This window comes from Triturus cristatus, chromosome 1_1 (genome assembly GCF_964204655.1).
Source record: "Triturus cristatus chromosome 1_1, aTriCri1.1, whole genome shotgun sequence".
Lineage (NCBI taxonomy): Eukaryota > Metazoa > Chordata > Amphibia > Caudata > Salamandridae > Triturus > Triturus cristatus.
Window position 1 is genome coordinate 1,011,995,100 of NC_140579.1, and position 20,414 is coordinate 1,012,015,513.

Genomic DNA, 20,414 nt, shown 5'->3' on the forward strand with positions numbered 1-20,414 from the left:
TTGATTTGGCACAGTTCCTCTGGGTGGTTGGATTTGGCTAGCATTCCTCACACAGTGCACTTGTGCATGGGTATGTCCCTTGGCCACAGCTTTCGACACTTTACCTATGTGTGACACAATCTTAGTTGATGCATATTTTGGGAACGCAGTCAGCAGTGTAGTGAGCGGTCGTAGCAAGCCATGCAGAGCCGCCTTACGTGTTGCACTGTACGTGGCCAAATGGTGTTTTTTCCATGCTATTTGAGAATGCAGGTAGGTAACTTAACAATTTGTGACAGGGTTCTGACGAACACAGATGTGTAGGTATACTGGGTGTATGGTTCTGGTTGTGCCTGCAGCACGGATGTACTCGTGCACAGATTGACACATGGCCTAGTGTTTATCAAAGGTAGAAGGGGGGGTTAAGGCACTGCCAAACCTTGTCTACATGCACACAGTCCACCTGCTGACGAGCGGACATGGCCACACCACCCAAGGGTGATTTGGTCTCCCTCTGTCCGTCTCCCTTTCTCCCTCCCTCTATTAGCCTCCTCCCTGTGTTCGTCTCCCTTTCTCCCTCCCTCTGTCAGCCTCCTCCCTCTGTCCGTCTCCCTCTATCTCCCTTTCTCCCTCCCTCTGTCAGCCTCCTCCCTCTGTCCGTCTCCCTTTCTCCCTCCCTCTATCAGCCTCCTCCCTCTGTCCGTCTCCCTCTGTCTCCCCTTCTCCCTCCCTCTGTGAGCCTCCTCCTGCCCTCTGTCTGTCTCCCTGTGTCCACCTCTGTCTGTGTCCCTCTCTCTGCCCCTCTCCCTCCCTCTGTGTGTCACCCTCTGTCACCTCAGCCCAGCTTCCTGGGCACACACTGTTTGCAGGTCTTGCAAAGGCCATTGGCTTGTTCATGTGGGTTTGTTTCTTCTCTGCGGGCACCCATTGGGCGGAGTGTCTGAGTGTGCGCTGCTGCTGTGGCGGTGTGTGCTGACACTCTTTCAGTGTGCTGCGTCTTCATTGGTTGCTGTTATGTGCAAAATGTGCCTTCATACCCATGTCGTCCTGCAACGCGGCCACCGTTAGCAGGCAAAACAGTACTGTGTGGGGATACACTGTTGGTATGGCTGTACCCTAAGCCATATGGGCTGAGGGCATTGTTGTGTGCTTCAGAGTTGCTCTATGTTAGTTTTGAGGCCCACCCTCCGGGCATCGGGGACATCCTGTCTTGTGTTGGTGTTTTGTGTGGCCTGTGACTTGGCATGGCCTTGCTTGGGGCATGGGGCATGGAGGCGCTAGTCGCATGTGTGTGTTTTTTGAGTGTGGCTGTGTCCGGTGCTGGCTTTGGGGGAGTTGCGTGCATGATTGGTATTTGGGTTGTATATGGCGTTCCCCCCATGTGAGGTGAGTTGTTTGTGTACTCACCAGGCTCTCGGACTCCTTCTAGTCCGTCACATGCCAACGGCTCCAGCGTGGTCATCACCTTCTCCTCCCAGGGATGGTAGTGTACCGGTCTGCGGGATGGCCCTCCTCCAGTGATATTGGCCTGGTTGTGCTCGTCCGTCATTTTGCGGCGGACCGTCCTCCGCAGATCGTACCACCTGGCTTGGCACTCATGCCTGGTCCTTCTGGTGGACCCAACAGCATTCACGGACTTGACTATCCTCTCCCACATGGCAGTTTTTTCTGATATGCTGGTCCGTCTGACCAATGTTCCAAAGAGCTGTGGCTCGACTCGGATGATTTCGTCGACAAGGGACTCCAGCTCATCCTTTGTGAACTTTGGATTCTTGTTGGTGGGCATGGTGTGGGGTGTGGGTGTGGATGGTTGTGGGGGTGTGGATGGGTGTGTGTGTGGATGGTTGTGGGTGTGCAGGTGTGTGTGTGTGAATGTGATGAGGGTGTGTTTGTGATGGTGGTTGTGTGAAGGAGTGCAAGTGTAAGGTGTATTGATGGTTGAAGTATGGTGCAGTGCGTTGTCTCTGGGGTCTGGCAGCAGTGGATCTGTTGCAAAGGATCATGGTTTGTGTGTGTTGGGCCTTTTTATTGGTCCATTTGTGGGTGTGGCTGTGTTTGAACTTTGGGTGGGTGTGTTATAAGGAGTGGTAGTGGTTTGGGCCTCTGTTTATCTGTTTGTCAGTTGCAGGTCAGTGTATAGGATGTATTTGTCCTTGTTGGATATGTTTTGTGGTGTTGTGTGCCTCGGATTGACTGTCCTTGTGTTTTTTTGGTTAGTTATGGTTCAGTAGGAGTGTTTTTGGCGTCTGTACGGTGCGTACATGGGCCATGTTGTTGTACAGTGCTGTCCTTTGCTATGGCTTAGTACGACTCGTACATGCCCGATGTTGGGTGAGGGTGCTGGTGTGTGGGCCTGGGGTAGGGTGCGTACGAACACGGGTGGGGTGGGGGTTCGGTCCGTACATACACTGGTGGGGTGGGGATACGGTCCGTACGTACACTGGTGGGGTGGGGGTACGGTCCGTACATACACGGGTGGGGGGTACGGTCCGTACATACACTGGTGGGGTGTTGGTACGCTCCATTCATACACGGGTGGGGGTACGGTCCGTACGTGCACGGGTGGGGGGTACGGTCCGTACATACACTGGTGGGGTGTTGGTACACTCCATTCATACACGGGTGGGGGTACGGTCCGTACGTACACTGGTGGGGTGGGGGTACGGTCCGTACATACACTGGTGGGGTGGGGGTACGGTCCGTACATACACGGGTGGGGGGTACGGTCCCTACATACACTGGTGGGGTGTTGGTACGCTCCATTCATACACGGCTGGGGGTACGGTCTGTACGTACACTGGTGGGGTGGGGGTACAGTCCGTACATACACTGGTGGGGTGGGGGTACGGTCCGTACATACACGGGTGGGGGGTACGGTCCGTACATACACTGGTGGGGTGTTGGTACGCTCCATTCATACACGGGTGGGGGTACAGTCCGTACGTACACTGGTGGGGGGGGGTACGGTCCGTACATACACTGGTGGGGTGGGGGTACGGTCCGTACATACACTGGTGGGGTGGGGGTACGGTCCGTACATACACTGGTGGGGTGGGGGTACGGTCCGCACATACACTGGTGGGGTGGGGGTACGGTCCGTACATACACTGGTGGGGTGGGGGTACGGTCCGTACATACACTGGTGGGGGTACGGTCCGTACATACACGGGTGGGGTAGGGGTACGGTCCGTACATACACGGGTGTGGGTACGGTCTGTACATACACTGGTGGGGTGGGGGTACGGTCCGTACATACACGGGTGTTCGGCGCGTATGCGGACACATGTCTCCATGCTTGCTGTGGGAGATCGGTCCGTTCGGTCCGTACGGTGTTTTTAGCATACAGTTGTAAAATCTAAAGGACGGGAGTGATCGTACTAGCGCGGTCGGACATCATTTTTCCGACTCGTACGGTAAATCGTCCAGGGATGTGTCGGACACATTTTCCGACCCGAGGACGTGTGGGGGAGTTTTCCGGATGTGATTCGTATGGAGTTTTTCCCATGCGAATCGTACTTGCCAGTTTGTACGGTACTTGAGCGACTCGTACGTAAAAAAATACGGATGCGAGTCGTACGGTATTTTTTTTTACCGGATCGGAATCGGCACCAAAATAAGTGTTTTGCACACTTCTGTCATTGGGCTACATGTGGGCTACATCTGGGTGATATTTGTGCTGCATTTGGGCTCTTTTGTCGCTGGTGGCCATCTTGGGAGATTTATTTGTTATGAATTTCCTCATTTACTGCAGTCTCCTCAGTAGGAAATGCTTTCAGTTTTTTACTTTGATTCCATCAAGAAGGTATTCAGATATGTCACACATTTGCCATAAATTCTGAATGTTAGCACTCTAGTTGCTCATTAGATCACTGTAGTAAAGCTACTGCTCACCAGGGAAGTCTGCTGCTGGTATTAAAAGTGCATGTTTCAGTCTGCATGTCAGAATTTTTTTAGGAAATAAAAGAGAATTTGAGAAGTCACTCAAAATGTGCCCTAATTTTTCTTTCTTCAGCACTAAACATAATTTCTATGGCAAAATGAACCCCCTCATTGTGTTCCTTTTTAAATTAAATGTTTTAAGTGTTCCCAGTTTATTCCAATCAAGATGGCTTCAGGTGTGCCATACGTTTGTCATAAGTAAGACAGTAAGCGCTCTAGTTATTCTTAAGAACACTCTGGGACATTCTGTCATTGGGCTATACTTGGGCTACATCTGGGTGATATTTGGGCTACATTTGGGCTCTGTTGTCTCTGGTGGCCATCTTGGGAGATTTATTTGTTATGAAGTTTCCTAATTTCCTCATTTACTGCAGTCTCCTCAGTAGGAAATACTTTCAGTTTTTTACTTTGGTTCCATCAAGAAGGCATTTAGATGTGTCACACATTTGCCATAAATTCTGAATGTTAGCACTCTAGTTGCTCATTAGATCACTGTAGTAAAGCTACTGCTCACCAGGGAAGTCTGCTGCTGGTATTCAAAGTGCATGTCGAAGTCTCGTTGTCAGAATTTTTTATGAAATAGAAGAGGATTTGAGAAGTCAAAATGTGCCCCTAATTTTTTTTTCTGCAGTACTAATCATAATTTCTATGGCAAAATGAACCCCCTCATTTTGTTCCTTTGTAAATTAAATGTTTTAAGAGTTACCACATTATTCCAATCAAGATGGCTTCAGGTGTGCAGTACATTTGTCATAAGTAGGACTGTTAGCGCTCTAGTGGTTCTTTAGAACACTCTGCGAAGCTGCAGTAGAGCACAAAGGAATCAACTGACAGTCTCTGCCCTTGTTGGATGTACATGTTTTACTGAGAATGTCAGACTTCATTCTCACATGACTGAGAAAGATAATGTGAATTTACAGAAAATATGCTCTCAGTTTAGCTTATAGATCACCTTCCAAACTTCTGTGGGAAAAGCATGAGAAAATAGTTTTCTCTCAAACATGATTCATGATATCACAGCAGAAGGCTTTTTCACATGGTAACATCACCTTAGAACACACCACAATTCCTAAAATGAGTATGGTACCATCAACACATGATTTATAATGTAACTAAAGTCTTAAAACCTTCCATTAACTGCAATGCTTTTTAATGAGGTGCTATCATGTATATTGGTCCCAAGATGGCTGCCAACACTTCTTGGATGAAGTACTGACAGCCAATCAGATCTCACGATGAGATGTGTGGTTAGGCTCCGCCCAGATATATCTATCTTTTTAACTCTAATTTTCTCAGGAACTACTGAACGGATTTACACCATTTAAGCAAAAGGCACGAGTCTGAACTGAGGACTACCTCTTTGCCAAATTTGGTGTAATTCCATTCAGCAGTTCGGGCTGTAGCTGATACAACAGGTCCTATGGGAAAATGCATGGGGAAAAAGCGTTTTGGGACCTCCCTTTTTTCTCAGCCCCCGCTTGACGAATCACCGTGAAATTTTCAGGATAGGAGCGGACCGGAGCTGGCCAAAAGTTTGGAAAATTTGAAAAGTTTGAAAAAAGAAAAGAAATGATTTGTTGTTTGACAACCTTCTACACTGAAAGGTAGGGTGTATATTTCTGTTTTTTAAACGCATGATTCTTATTGGTTAACAAAAACTGATTGTAAGGAACATTATCTATGATAAGCTGATATGTTGAGAAGTCAAGCACACTTGCTGTCTTGATTAGCAACATTGTGTGTGCTGAACTTGTGACCTGTGTGCTCAGTACAGTGTTCCATGACATGTTTCTATGGACACGGGCAGAAGGCAGATTGGGGGAAGGGTTGAAGTTTATGTCATTTGGAAAGGGTTGAAATGTTTAACCAATAGAAATGTGTGTTTACTTTAGAGTTTATGTGGGAAGGAATGTGATTTGATGTTTACATGTATATGTGTGGAAAATGAGAGGGAAACTTTGCCATTCTTTGGTTCTGCTGACAGGTGCACAGTGCAGAGATTCTGTATAAGAAAATCTGGTGTGTGACTAATATCTGGTGTGTGACTGATCTACTTCTTAATCTACAAAACATCTTGAAAGGTGAGTTATTTAATTGTGAGGGGATGTATGTAGACTATTTTTATTTTAATCAGACTAATGTAATTCTTCTGCTAAAGTGTAGGGAGTACTTTTTTTTCTCTACAATCTTATTGACAGTGTGTGCATGTAGAAACCATTCTGTGATAAGCATTTGTTTTTTTCATGTGTTTGTAAACAGATAACTATGCAATTTTTATATTTTGGTAGAATTAGAAACCAGTCATTGTTTATGAATTTGTGAAATGAGTTATGTTTCTGCACTAAAATGTAGTACTCCTTGTAGATGAAGAAATGTGTTTTGGTATAGTGCAAGGGATAGTGTTTTTTGTCTAGAATCACACAGTGAGTCTGTGTGCATTTGGGAACCACTGTGAGAGAAGCATTTGGTAACATCGTGTATTTGCTGACAGATAACTCTTTTAAAACCTGTCATGCTGTCAAGTTTTAGTAGCATTAGAAGCCAGTCTTTGCTTATGCGTTGATTAAATGAGTCAGGCTTTGACACAAAAGTGCACTCTTGAAAAATGCACATTGTGTGCAGTTCCCTTACCAGTTCCATAGTAGTAAATAAGTTTTGGTAAACTCCTAGGGATAGTGGTTGTTGTCTAGAATCACACTGTGAGTCTGTGTGCATTTGGGAACCACTGTGAGAGAAGCATTTGGTAACATTGTGTATTTGGTGACAGATAACTGTTTTAAAACCTGTCATGTTGTGAAGTTTTAGTAGCATTAGAATCCAGTCTTTACTTATGCGTTGATTAAATGAGTGAGGTTTTGACACAAAAGTGCAGTCCTGAAATATGTAGATTGTGTGCAGTTCCCTTACCACTTCTACTGTAGTGAATGAGTTTTGGTAAACTCCTAGGGATAGTGGTGCTTGTCTAGAATCACACTGTGAGTCTGTGTGCACTTTGAAACCAATGTGAGAGAAGCATTTGGTAACATTGTGTATTTTCTGACAGATAAATCTTTTTAATTGTGTCATATTGTCAAGTTTTAGTAGTATTAGAATCCAGTCTTTGCTTATGCGTTGATTAAATGAGTCAGGCTTTGACACAAAAGTTCAGTCTTGAAATATGTACATTGTGTGCAGTTCCCTTACCACTTCCATAGTAGTGAATGAGTTTTGGTAAACTCCTAGGGATAGTGTTGTTTGTCTAGAATCACACTGTGAGTCTGTGTGCATTTGGGAACCACTGTGAGAGAAGTGTTTGGTAATATCGTGTATTTGCTGACAGATAACTATTTTAAAACCTGTCATGTTGTCAAGTTTTAGTAGCAATCGAAGCAAGTCTTTGCTTATGCTTTGATTAAATGAGTCAGGCTTTGACACAAAAGTGCAGTCTTGAAATATGTACATTGTGTGCAGTTCCCTTACCACTTCCATAGTAGTGAATGAGTTTTGGTAAACTCCTAGGGATAGTGTTGTTTGTCTAGAATCACACTGTGAGTCTGTGTGCATTTGGGAACCACTGTGAGAGAAGTGTTTGGTAACATCGTGTATTTGCTGACAGATAACTATTTTAAAACCTGTCATGTTGTCAAGTTTTAGTAGCAATCGAAGCCAGTCTTTGCTTATGCTTTGATTAAATGAGTCAGGCTTTGACACAAAAGTGCAGTCCTGAAATATGTAGATTGTGTGCAGTTCTCTTACCACTTCCACTGTAGTGCATGAGTTTTGGTAAACTTATAGGGCTAGTGGTCCTTGTCTAGAATCACACTGTCAGTCTGTGTGCATTTGGGAACCACTGTGAGAGAAGCATTTGGTAACATCGTGTATTTGCTGACAGATAACTGTTTTAAAACCTGTCATGTTGTCAAGTTTTAGTAGCATTAGAAGCCAGTCTTTGCTTGTGCGTTGATTAAATGAATCAGGCATTGACACTAAAGTGCAGTCGTGAAATATGTAGATTGTGTGCAGTTCCCTTACCACTTCCACTGTAGTGAATGAGTTTTGGTAAACTCCTAGGGATAGTGGTGCTTGTCTAGAATCACACTGTGAGTCTGTGTGCATTTGGGAACCACTGTGAGAGAGAGTGTCTTGGTGAATTTATAAGTGTTTGGGCAGCGAGGTACGAGAATGATCTCCCGCAGGCAGTCGTACGTTGGATGCGGGGGATAGCTGCGAGGGCGAGGCTGCCGGAGCGGAGCTGGCGGGTGGGGGTGTAGAAGCTGAGTCTGATGTTCAGGTAGGCTTGTCCGGTGTTGTGGAGTGCCTTGTGTGAGTGGGTGAGGAGCTTGAAGGTGATCCTCTTGTCGATGTGGAGCCAGTGCAGGTCACTCAGGAGGGGGGTGATGTGGCTGTGGCGGGGGGCGTTGTCGATCAGTCGTGCGGAGGCTTTTTGGAAGCGTTGTATCCGCCGTTGGTGTTTGGATGGGAGTCCTGCGTAGAGTGCATTGCCGTAGTCCAGTCAGCTGCTGACGAGGGCCTGTGTCACTGTTCTACTTGTTTCGGTCGGGATCCACCAGTAGATCCGGCAGAACGTGCGTAGGGTGTCGTAGCAGGAGGAGGAGACGGCGTTGACCTGCTTGGACATGGAGAGGGAGGATGCGAGGATCAATCCTACGTTGCGAGCGTGGTGGGTGGGTGTCGGTGCTGTCCCCAGAGCGATCGGCCACCAGGAGTCGTTCCAGGCTGTGTGTGTCCCAGGATGGGGACCTCCGTCTTGTCCGAGCTCGGTTTCAGATGGCCGCTCCGCATCCAGTCGGCGATGGACCTCAGCCCTTGTGAATGTTTGTTTTGGCAGGTGAGGGTCCTTGGTGAGGGAGAGGATGAGCTGGGTGTCGTTTGCATAGGAGATGGTTTTGAGGTGGTGGGGGCGGGCCACTTGTGTGAGGGGGCCATGTGGATGTTGAACAGCGTCGGGCTGAAGGATGATCACTCACCCCTTACACAAGCACACACCCCCGGGGCAGCCAATGGAGTTACCCACTCTCACAATGGACAAGAAGCATCCAAGCCCAAATTCGACATGTCAAACACCCTGGAGAACATTTCAATCAGTCCCCTGCAACATACCCATCCACAAGTGAACATTGATGTGAATGCTAGGCACATACAACTACCTTGAGGAACTGTGGCAAATAGAATATGTGTGAAACATGGATGTCGCATTAAACAGCATTAACATTGTCTCTCTCTCACACACAGGGCAACGTCATGGATCTCCCCCCAACAATGGGGGAGAAGAACCACAGTCCCAGGCTTGGGAGGAACCTGATCCCACCGGCAGTGACACCTCACAACACTGCGCGGATGACCCCAACCCACCTGGCCCCTCTGGTGTCCAAGCCCCTGCAGCACCTGCTTCAGGTACATCTGTGCCAACCACCACCACCATTCCTGCCACATCCCAGGAGACACCCAGGAGCCCTGCCCACACTGAACAACTGAGCCAGTCTGACCTGGAGGGACAAGGTTTACCGGGCACCCAGGAGGAGGCAGCCAACACCGACACTGCCATCCCTCAGAGGTCCCGTAGACCCGATGTGCCCACAACGACAGGCCAGGCCCGTGTGGGCAGGGGTGGTGGGAGTGGAGGCAGGCGGAGGCGAGAACCTGACCAGACAGCTGAAGGGACCGGTATGTCACACGTACGCAACATCATGGAGGCATACCGGCGTGGCACCAGGGCCATCAGTCAGGTAGTGGCGACCCTTACAGACATTAAGAATCAGCAGGCTGAGCAACACGCCAGTCAACAACAACACCAAGGAAGGATGGAGGCAAGACTGGCTGAGCTTGTGGCGGTGCAAAGGGACATAAGCCATTCACTCCGTCGGATCGCCGACAACATGGGCAACCCTCCCTGTGACACCAGGCGCAGACCAGCACCAGCCACAGGGAGGGAGGAGGAGGAGGAGGATTCGTCCGACGGAGCGTCCCAAACATCGTCAAGGCCTGCATCTGAGGGTCCCCGGAGGAAGGTGGATCGTCCACGGAAAAGACCGTGAGAGGCTGCAGACCATCCACATCTCCCAGGTCACCTGGCCTGGCACCTGGCCTTCATGCGCAATAGCAGCACATCATTCACTGACATTCTCTGCCACATGGACTTGCTGGTCACAGTCTGACCAATGATGACCAACACTGTGGTCTGGACTCTGATGACTTCAAATGCCAAGGATAGCATCTCCCCCTGTGAACTTTGGATTCTATGCACCCGTTAGAGCACCTTATGTTATCTACCAAAACACGCACCCCACCGAGAATAAAACTATTTTTTGTCATGAGATGTTGCCGTCATTTTGCATTAGTCCACAACATACGTGTGTGTTAATGTCAAACTATGCCTGAGTGTTGAACTAACTCCAGCCATCCATACCCTGGGATCTGAGTCCGGTACAGGACACACATGGGTCACAATGTATCATCCAATACAGCCTGGGAGCCCAATACTCACCCGTGATGGCCTCAAGCTGCTGAGGGGGGGCTTGAAGTACTGTGCGCACACACCAATCAGGAAGACGATGATGAAGGCCTACAGGTCATGGCTCATGTGGAGGTTCCCGGGGAGTGAGTCCCAGGTATGTTTGTCCAGGTGGGAGAACCATCTCCTTCAAGCTGGAGTGTTGTGGATGTGAAGAATGGTGGCCAGGCCAAGTTCGGATGCATTGAGTTGGGCCAACGGGGTCTTGGATGACAGACGTACATGGTTGGTTTTGGGGTCTGGGGTTGTTGACTGCTTCCTGAGTGTGTGTGAGGAGTGTGAAGGTCATCCTGCAGCACACAGTGATCCCTTGCAGCTATCTCAGGTGGACGGTGATGTTGATGGGGTGAGGGATGTTGAAGCTGAGTTGTGCAGATGCACCCTGGATGTGGACAAGTTTCCCGTGAGTTAGGATGTACTTGCTCCGTAGAGGGCGGGGCAGTAGTTGACACGGCTGGTGTCGTGGACCTGGGGGATGGTCTGTCTTTCCTTGGAGTGGATCTATCAGAGGATCATGTGCATCATGCAGAGGGTGCTGCAGCATGAGGTACAGATGATGGTGATTTGCATGGCAAATGTGAGTGACAAATCCATGATGCACAACATCTTGTGTGCGTGGCCACTGGGTGCTTGTGTAGGGCCCCTGCGGGTGGGACACAAGGAGTTGGGCCAGCTGTAAGGGGACAATCCTCCAATGCTTACCTCAGTCCTGTACTAGTCCAGCCTCAGGTGGCCGATGTTCAGCCATTCATCCACGGACCTCATGCCTTCTGGAATGTGAGGGTGAGGAGCACCTGGGTGTCAATGGCATACGACATGATGATGAGGTTGTGTGCGCATGTGATGGTGGAGAGGGGGGTCCTGGACACATTGAAGATTGACACGCTGAGATATGATCCCTGGGCCATGTGCCAGATGACGCCACTATACCACATGCTGAAGGCTTGAGTCCCACTCACATGGCCTTGCTGGTGTATGGAGCCGGTGTGGAGCAGGAGGGACATGATCTGGTTGATGTGACAGGGCCTGGAAGGCGAGGCAGCGCTGTGTAGGCAGTTGGAGTTGCACACTCAGCATGCAAAGGTGTCATGTGTGCGCTTAGGGTATGGCTGAGAGCAGGCGGTTGAGTTTCGGATAGACATTGCTTGGAAGGTGGCTACAACCTCAGACTGTAGTGTGATGTGGGTCATGCAAGGACATGAGGGCCGTGCAATGTGCACATTGCATGTGCTGATGGTCCTGCCTTTGGCACCGCGTGTACCCAACAGTGGCACAGACAAGGTGATGACAGCCAAATGAATGGCTGGAGGTAGGCAGGGAGGAGCATCTTTGAGGCATGTGTGTTGCCGAATCCCGCCACTTTGTGGGCTCTTGCTGCAGGGGCCGCAGCAGCAGGCGGCATGTCCTTGAAACTATGCCAAAAGTAGCACACAAAGACAAGGATGTCAGAAAGGACAAATGCAACAGGCGTAAGTAAAGGAAGGAGTGTCCGGTTACCCATGGAACACCCATAGAAAATGGATGCACAATCACCAAAGATGACTGACACAGGATCAGGAAACCGAAGGCCGAGCCGTGCACAGGAGACACACCCTCAGCAGGCGTTGACGGCCCGTCTTGGGGACCAACATGCCCAAATACATACACAACCATGGACTTCATGCACAATCGAGATTCTGACCCATGACGACCTGCATGCATGTAGCCAAACTACACATAGACTCATATGCACAATCTTTGACAACTATGCCAGAGATGCCGCATGCAAAGTGGCAAGAGACCTGCATTGACAGAGATGAGGCACCTTGGAGGGTGAGGAACCCCTTTATTACTCAGGCTCACACTAAGGGAAAAGCATCAATATGAACAGACACACAGGTCATTTGGCTGAACATGTGGGACCTACACTGGACACCCCCTTCACAACACAGATGTAGTCAATCTTAATGGCCTGGCACACAAGTTAAGGGGATGAGCCAAACACCCCCTTCTGCACACGGAGAGGCTGCAATTCCCCATTGAGCCTGTTATGGGGATGTCCCACACCATGTCCACCCGTAGCATCCCGTATGTTTCTGAGGGAAGTTATACACACATTGATGCCTTCATCAAAATCCACAAACCATTAGAGATGACTGTCACGAAGGTAGACTATCAATTCATGGGAGTCATGCTACATGTCATGTGCCCCATGGTGAGTCGACATGTATGCATGGTAACCCAACATGCACAGGAGCAGTCCCCACACATTCCAAACACCTAACAACCCCAAAATGCCTTGCTGCAATCCTCACCCAAAATGACTTTTCCACATGTCCGTGCATGGAACGCTGATTCAGCACACGTTGCAATACTCATGAGGAATAGCAGGAGGCCAACCATGACACGACCAGACAACATATGCAAGAACCTGTGGATGACAGACACACAAGCAGTCAGCTAAAAGATTGTTATCCGCATACATGGTCATTTACTCTACAGGAATAATGTTGTCACCATGCGATTAGAAAAATTAGGGTCACAGCTAAAATGATTGGAATGACATCATCACTCGAGTGACACATCAGAACACACATCTAAGTCACTTAGCATACAGTCAGCTGGACACACACATTGCAACACATGCCACACAAGCCTCCAAGCGTGCACACTCAGACCCAGTGACTCACCATTATGAGAAGAAGTTGCGTATGAGCTGACTCCGGATATCCTTCTCCTCCTCCTCACTTGCCTTGTGACCAAGCCCTTCATCCTCCACGGGTGGATGTTCCTGCTCATGCTGCTCCAGGATGAGTGGCACTGCCTTCTCCACTGCCATGTTGTGCAGCATGTAGCCCACGAGGAAGATTTTGCAGACCTTCACCAGTGCATATGGGAGGGACCCGCCTGTCTTGTGAAGGCACCGGAATCGGCTCTTCAGGAGGCCAAACGTCCTCTCAATCACTCGACTGGTCTGCCCGTGTGCATCGTTGTAACGGTGATCTGCAGCTGATCTTGGGTTGCGGAGAGGCGTCATCAGCCATGGCATGTTGGGATAGCCAGAGTCCCCTACATGGAAACATCATGTAAAAAAGTGGGTCAGGAGATGCCGTAAGATACAAATATACCGCAAAACACAGGACAAACAGAGTATACCCACCAACAAGACATGCTCGTTCGTTGTGCAGCCGCAGCATCATTTCTGGCACCCTGCTATGCCTCATGATGTAGGCATCATGTGCTGACCCTGGAAAACGTGCACAGATATGGGAAATCAGCATGTTAGCAAGACACACCACAAGGGCATTTATAGAGTGGTAATGTTTACAGTTGCGGTAGGCGACCTCCTGTGCCTGTGGTGGTACAAAAGCCACATGTGTCCCATCAATGGACCCAATGACATGGGGCATCCCTCCTAGGGCATAGAAATCACCCATGACACCTGTCAACTCCTCAGGACTCGGGAAATGGATGAATTCATACAGGTGCTCCAACATGGCTGCCAAGACATCATGCAGGACACGGCTAAACATCGTCTGGGACATGCCACCAACATCAGCTATGGTGAATTGAAACGTACCTGTGGCAAAAAAATGTAGGGCTGCCATCACCTTCATCTTGGGCGTCAGCGCAGTAGGATAACTGTGTCGCGGTTGGAGGTGTGGTGCCAGCCTGTTTGTCAGGTCCTCAATCAACTGTTGGGTGAATCTGTAACGGCGTATGCAGTCACGTTCCCTCATGGCACCCAAGTCTGGCATTGGTCTGGGGACAGGCGGTGCCCTGCAGAAATTGGAAATAAATAGCGAAGAGTGAGAACATGACAACATCAATGTCAATGAACTGAGCACATGCTCAACTGCTAATACACATCTGCTAAATACAGAGTCTGGTCTTTGCAATACATCCAGGACATGTATGCTAGCCAGGTGATACTCCTACGAAAAGCCAGCTACACCCGTTGATTGGCAAGTGTACATGACATGCCCTGAAACGAGCTGTGGGCCAGTGTCAGTGAATAGCCAGAGAAATCACAAGAGTGACATACATCCACATTTCAGCATTTTAAGGATGTCATCTCATACAGACAGCTGACGGCAAGCTAGACGCACAGATCACATGGAAGGTCAAATGTACAGATCACACACATTGCGATGAAGGGGTACACGTGAAAACATAAAAACCAGACATTGAGACGACGCAGATATGTCCTCATGTCAAAATATCAAGTTCGATGCATACAGACACACGTTATGTGGAAATTCACATGTGCCATGGTGTGCGTAGATGTGTGCCATGCCCATCTAGACACAGACACATGTTGGATGCAGGAACAGCAGATGCAGTTGACGGGACACCGACAGCAAGCTCATGGGAACACATGACACACACATGACATAGTCACATCGGTGCACGCTGGTCGTTAAATGTCAGTTGTTAATGTCCCTGTCCCTGGCATCAGGGGACGGTTGCGGGTGGTGGTGACTGTGCCATACCAGTGATGCTGTGCTTGACACGTTTGTACTACATGCACACATGTGCAAAGTGTGAAGAGGAAGTGTGCCACATAGTGCCCCATCACACATGACATGTGTACACAGGGCATCACACATCAATTGTGTAAATACATGAGGAGACATGTGCAATATCACTGCCTGACACACCTAGGCCCTGCACATGTAGGACAGCAATGACAATGACTTGATGTACATCCTTCTGCGGGTCTGAGACCTCCATTCCTTTCGTGTGCGCATCCTATCAACAGTGTAAGCGTGTGAAACGCACCATACACACGCTCTGAGGGCGTGTGTACGGTCCGTATCACTAGAGTTGTGTGCCCGTAGGAGCACTCGTGGTATGGACCGTACACACGTATGTGTACTACCAGTGCCTATACGTACGTGTAGGCACTGGTAGTACACGTACGTGTAGGCACTGGTAGTACACATACCCGTACTACCAGTGCCTACATGTACGTGTACTACCAGTGCCTACACGTACGTGTACTACCAGTGCCTACACGTACGTGTACTACCATTGCGGACACGTACATGTAGGCACTGGTAGTACACATATGTGTAGGCACTGGTCGTACACGTACCCGTACGTGTACTACCATTGCGGACACATACGTGTAGGCACTGGTAGTACACGTACCTGTAGGCACTGTTAGTACACGTACCCGTACGTGTACTACCAGTGCCTACACGTACGTGTACTACCAGTGCCTACACGTATGTGTAGGCACTGGTAGTACACATACGTGTAGGCACTGGTAGTACACGTACCCATACGTGTACTACCATTGTGGACACGTACGTGTACTACCAGTGCCTACACGTACGTGTCAAAGGCACTGTGCAACTGGTGCAGTAGGGGTACGTGTGAAACGTACCGTACCTGTGTGTGGATTTGAAAATTACATAGGGGACACATAAGGGACAAGTATTAGGCACTAAATGCATGCTGGTTGTCATGGATACAGAGTTTTCAGTTCAAATTTTCCATCAGGTGGCCTGGAAAAGTCAGTTGGCCACAAAATACAATGTTTCAAAGTGTTTGTTGACTTGACATGATGCTGAAATTTTGAACGATGCAAATGCTGTCACTGGTGTATGTGGAAAGGGATTGGAGTAAACGTAAGATGCGAATGAATCTGACCAATCACTATGTACTCCTCCAAATGAATGCCCCTCAGCAAGACAGATATAAGTCAGCCAGAACCCATGAGAGGGCACTTGCCTGCACAAGTTTCCTGTCGACAACACTGCTGCTGTCTGTGCTTCCTCTGGCACCATGTCAAGGTCTGTGGAGAGGGCCCAGCCATTCACCCAGGAGGAGAATGAGGCATTGCTGGATGTCATCCTCCCACAGTACCCCAGCCTGTATGGGAGACCAGGGGAGCAGGTGAGTGCTGACTCCACTAGCTTTGACTGTGCACCTTTTTTGTGACTGTCACTTCTGGCATTGTGTCCAGGTGTGACAGACATGCAATGTTGTTTAGAGTGGGTCCCAGGGGGGGGAATGGTTTATGTCTCCCATGCAGAGCATGATATAGTTCATGTGTGCACTCCTCACTTGCATTGTGCTTACTGTGACATTCACTGCATAGTGCATGACACATTCAGCCTGGCTAATCCTTTGTGGCATTTTTTGTCTATTGTCCTGAGGTGATTCAGTGGTCCCCCCGGTGTGACAGGTGACTTTACCCACAGATGTGTCTGAGTTGAGTGGAGCTGTGTTGAGAGTGTCCAAGTGATGTGTACGCCCCTGTACATTGATGTGTGTGAATGTTCCTTGTCATGTGGGTCAGTGTCTATGTGAAGTGTTGCACCACAGCAGGAGGCAACAGCTCTACCCATCTGATGTGAGAAGTAAGCCGTGCTGTGTGTCTGACTTGCTGAGCTAGAGCCACACCTGTGACACCCGACAGGCAAGTGGCACATGTGCAGAGTGAGGTTTGTATCCGCTGTTGCCAATGGCATGTGATTGATCTGTGCCTGTGTGTGTCTGTGTACTCTGCTGAGGTTGCGTCAGTGGCCTGGGGCATGTAACTGCTTGAAGGTGCTGTCCATCAGCCTGGTGTCTCTTGTGATGCACAGTGTGTGCCATGTTCATGGAGTGTGTCGCACCCCTCATGCCACCTGTGTACTTTATATGCCATGTAGTGCATTGGGGCTTCCACAGAGGCCAATGTCCATATGACTAAGATGCAATTCCTTGGCAGCATCCTATGCCCTGTTCAACATTTCAAAGATGTTCAAATGTGTGTCTCTCTGACATGGAGCAGGTGTAGTGATGTTGTCTCACTTTGTCATCCTCACAGGTAACTGCCTACGCCAAGGGGGAGATCTGGAAGCAGGCTGTGAGATCGGTGGAGGGTCGCAGTCGGCGCCTAGCACAAGTAAGAAAACGGTAGTAGGACATCCGGTGCTGGACCCGGAGGATCGCCCGGGTCCTGCTGGAGGACTCACCTCCACGCCGCCACGGCGGGCGCCGACGCCTGACCCACCAGATGAAGCGTGTCCTGGCGGTGGTCTTCCCTGAGATGGATAGGCGGTTACAGGAGAAACAGCAGCAGCAGCAAAGGGGTAGGTACATGTGTGTTTGTTGTGTGTCACCAACTTTTGGAAGTGCTCAGTTGCCTGGATACACTGCCCATGTGTTGGTACCTTGTCTGTGCCCTGTCCTGTTCAGTCATTTGGGGGTCCATATTTGTTGGCACTGATGCTGAGTCTCAACATAGGAGTGTGAGGATTCAAATTAACAGACTTGCAGCATGCATGACCGAAGTTGTGGCCTCAGACATGATGTGCATGAGTGGGAGATATGCATAGTGTTGGGACGGTTGCTCATGTTACAGTCAGATCATTCCAGGACCATGGAGCAGTGTGCCCACTACAGTCCCCTGAGACACCCTTGCCTCTGATTCATGTGTGTCATCCAACACTGTGCCCATTCTCTGTGTGTTCAGCATAGGTTGGCCTCTGTGGCATTGTTCCCTGGCCTCATTTGTATTTATGTAAAGTTCGCTACATGTGCCCACTGGACAGGGTGACCTCATTTGGCTTGTGCATCCTCACACTGGGCAGTGCCTGTGTGTCTATGTACAACTATCTGTTGATGGTTGTTTGTCACAAATATGTGTTGGCAGCCTCACGAGGTGATGTGGAGTACATTTAGGATTTCTTGATGCACATTTTAGTAAACCCAGATTTAGAGGTGTAACTTCTTGATCTGTCTCAATCACATTGTGTCAGGTATGGGGGGTTTGTGCGGGCAAGGCCTACATGTCCAAACCTTATGTCTCCTTGCCAGGTCTGACCTGTGTGTGATAATTGTCTGGACAGACACTCAACATGCAGTGACCCAGTCATGTTTTGCAGGGTTTAATTTTAGTGCTTTGCAGCATGTGTCAAAAGTTTAAATACACGATTCCTGCTCATCCATTTTTGGCACCAGTGTGTGGTCCAGATGCTACGTAGTTTGGTCTTTGTGTGGTTACATCTGTGTGGATATTCTTGCTTGCCATGAGTGTGTCTCCTCAGTGCAGATGCTCCTTATTCCAACACAATTGCAGGCCCATTATCTTATGCATTGTTCTGTGTTTGGACATGTGTGCCACTCCACATGACAGACAGTGGGTCAGATGTGTTGCCAACTGTGTCATCATGGTACGGATGGCCATGTGACAGGTGGCATGATTCAAGTTGTTAGTCAAGAAGTCTTGTACCCTGGCACTCACTACACTTGTCAACATGTCTTCATGTTTTCAATGCTTGACTTTGATGTTTTGTTGTGTAGGACAATAATGTGCCTGCATGACAGATGTCTCCCACGGAAGTGCACAAGAAACCACCTTTACACTTTCAGGGGACACGCTGGCACATATTAAAGAAAGGCACAGTTCGAATAACACTTTTTTAAGGTTATACATATCCCTGTTCCCACAGTGTGGTTGCATTTAGGTAAGTCCTTGGTTGTTGCTGATACCAACTTATGAGTGTCAAGTCATCCAGACCGCCGTGGGGCCATGTATATGTACTTACTGAAACCCCATTTCTTTCTAACAGTGGCTTATTTGAATAAGGCTGGCAGCTCATACAATGACTGTGTAAATGTAGTTTTGTGTGCACCTCCTTGTGTGACTTCTTTTATACAGGCACATGTGTGTTCTGATCACAAAGTGGCACATTCACATATTCTAAACATGTAGATTGTGTAAAGTGTTGTGATTCCCAAGGGATCACAATGTATCTCGTGTGGGTTTCCAAAGTAGTCACAAGTCTCTGATTGTGGGAACACCTTCAGCATTGCGGTCTGTTATTTAGCCTTGGGTGCACCAATACTGTTTCGTTCACAGTAAACAAGAGGTGGCATGCCTTCATAGTATTGCTGTGCTCAACTGTTCCCAGACACTAGCTTCTCAGTATAATTCGATATCAAGTCATTTGCTGTTGTGTCCTAATTTTCCTTGTTTCCAAGTGGCATGGTGGGTCAACCAATTGGGGAGTGCAGGGCTTACATATGTGCGGAATAATGTAGATGTTACTCATGATGCTTTTCCTGATATGCACTGTGACCTATTTTGTTTGGACTCATGTGTCAGATGTATATAGGTGACTGATTATTTTCTGTATTTTCACCTTGCCCACAGCATCATCGGAGGACACCGAGGGAGACACCTGCACGGACCTTGAGGAGGGATCCAGCTCCGGTGCCACCACTGCTGGCGAGTCTGCGGGAGCAAGTGGCACGGAGGGCGAGAGGAGTCAGGCGGAGGACCTGTCTGGTGGCGACACCGACTACGACGCTGACAGGTCCGAGGCTGAACTCCTCGAGGGGGCGGAGGCTGCTACAACACCTGGCAGCAGCACAACATCTGTCACCGCCTCTTCCATTCCCTTCACCGCCCTCCCAGTTGCTCCGGTCCCTTCTGTCCGTGCAGGGCACCACCGTGTCTCCTTCGTGCCAGGCACTGCACCCCCTGCCCCTGTCACCCCTGCTGTCCTCACTGCAGAGTCTATGGACATTCAGCGGCAGTTGCAGGTTGGCCAGACATCGATGCTGAATGTCCTCCATGGCCACACCAGACGGCTGACACAGATGGTGTCGTTCATGGAGGGCATGTCAGCAGCGATGTCTGACCAACGGATGTTGCTGAGGTCCATGGACTCTTCACTGACGGCAGCAGTGAGTCTCCTGCAGCGCTTCGTCCCCCCACCCCTGCACCATCCACACTTCCCACCTTATGCCTGTCCCATGAACACCCAGACATTCCCAAGCACGCACCCCACCAGACACAGGCACCACACAAACACGTAAGGGCAAGCACACACCTCCTGGCACGCACACTCAGGGGGATAAAGGCACACCCACTGGGTCTGGGGCACACAGGCATACACGCAGCCACAGTCTGAGTCCGCATGCCTCACTACCCAGTCCCTCCAAAGGCACTCCCCTTGGCTCCCCTGCCACACAGTCAGACAAGGAGAGCTACTTGGCTGTG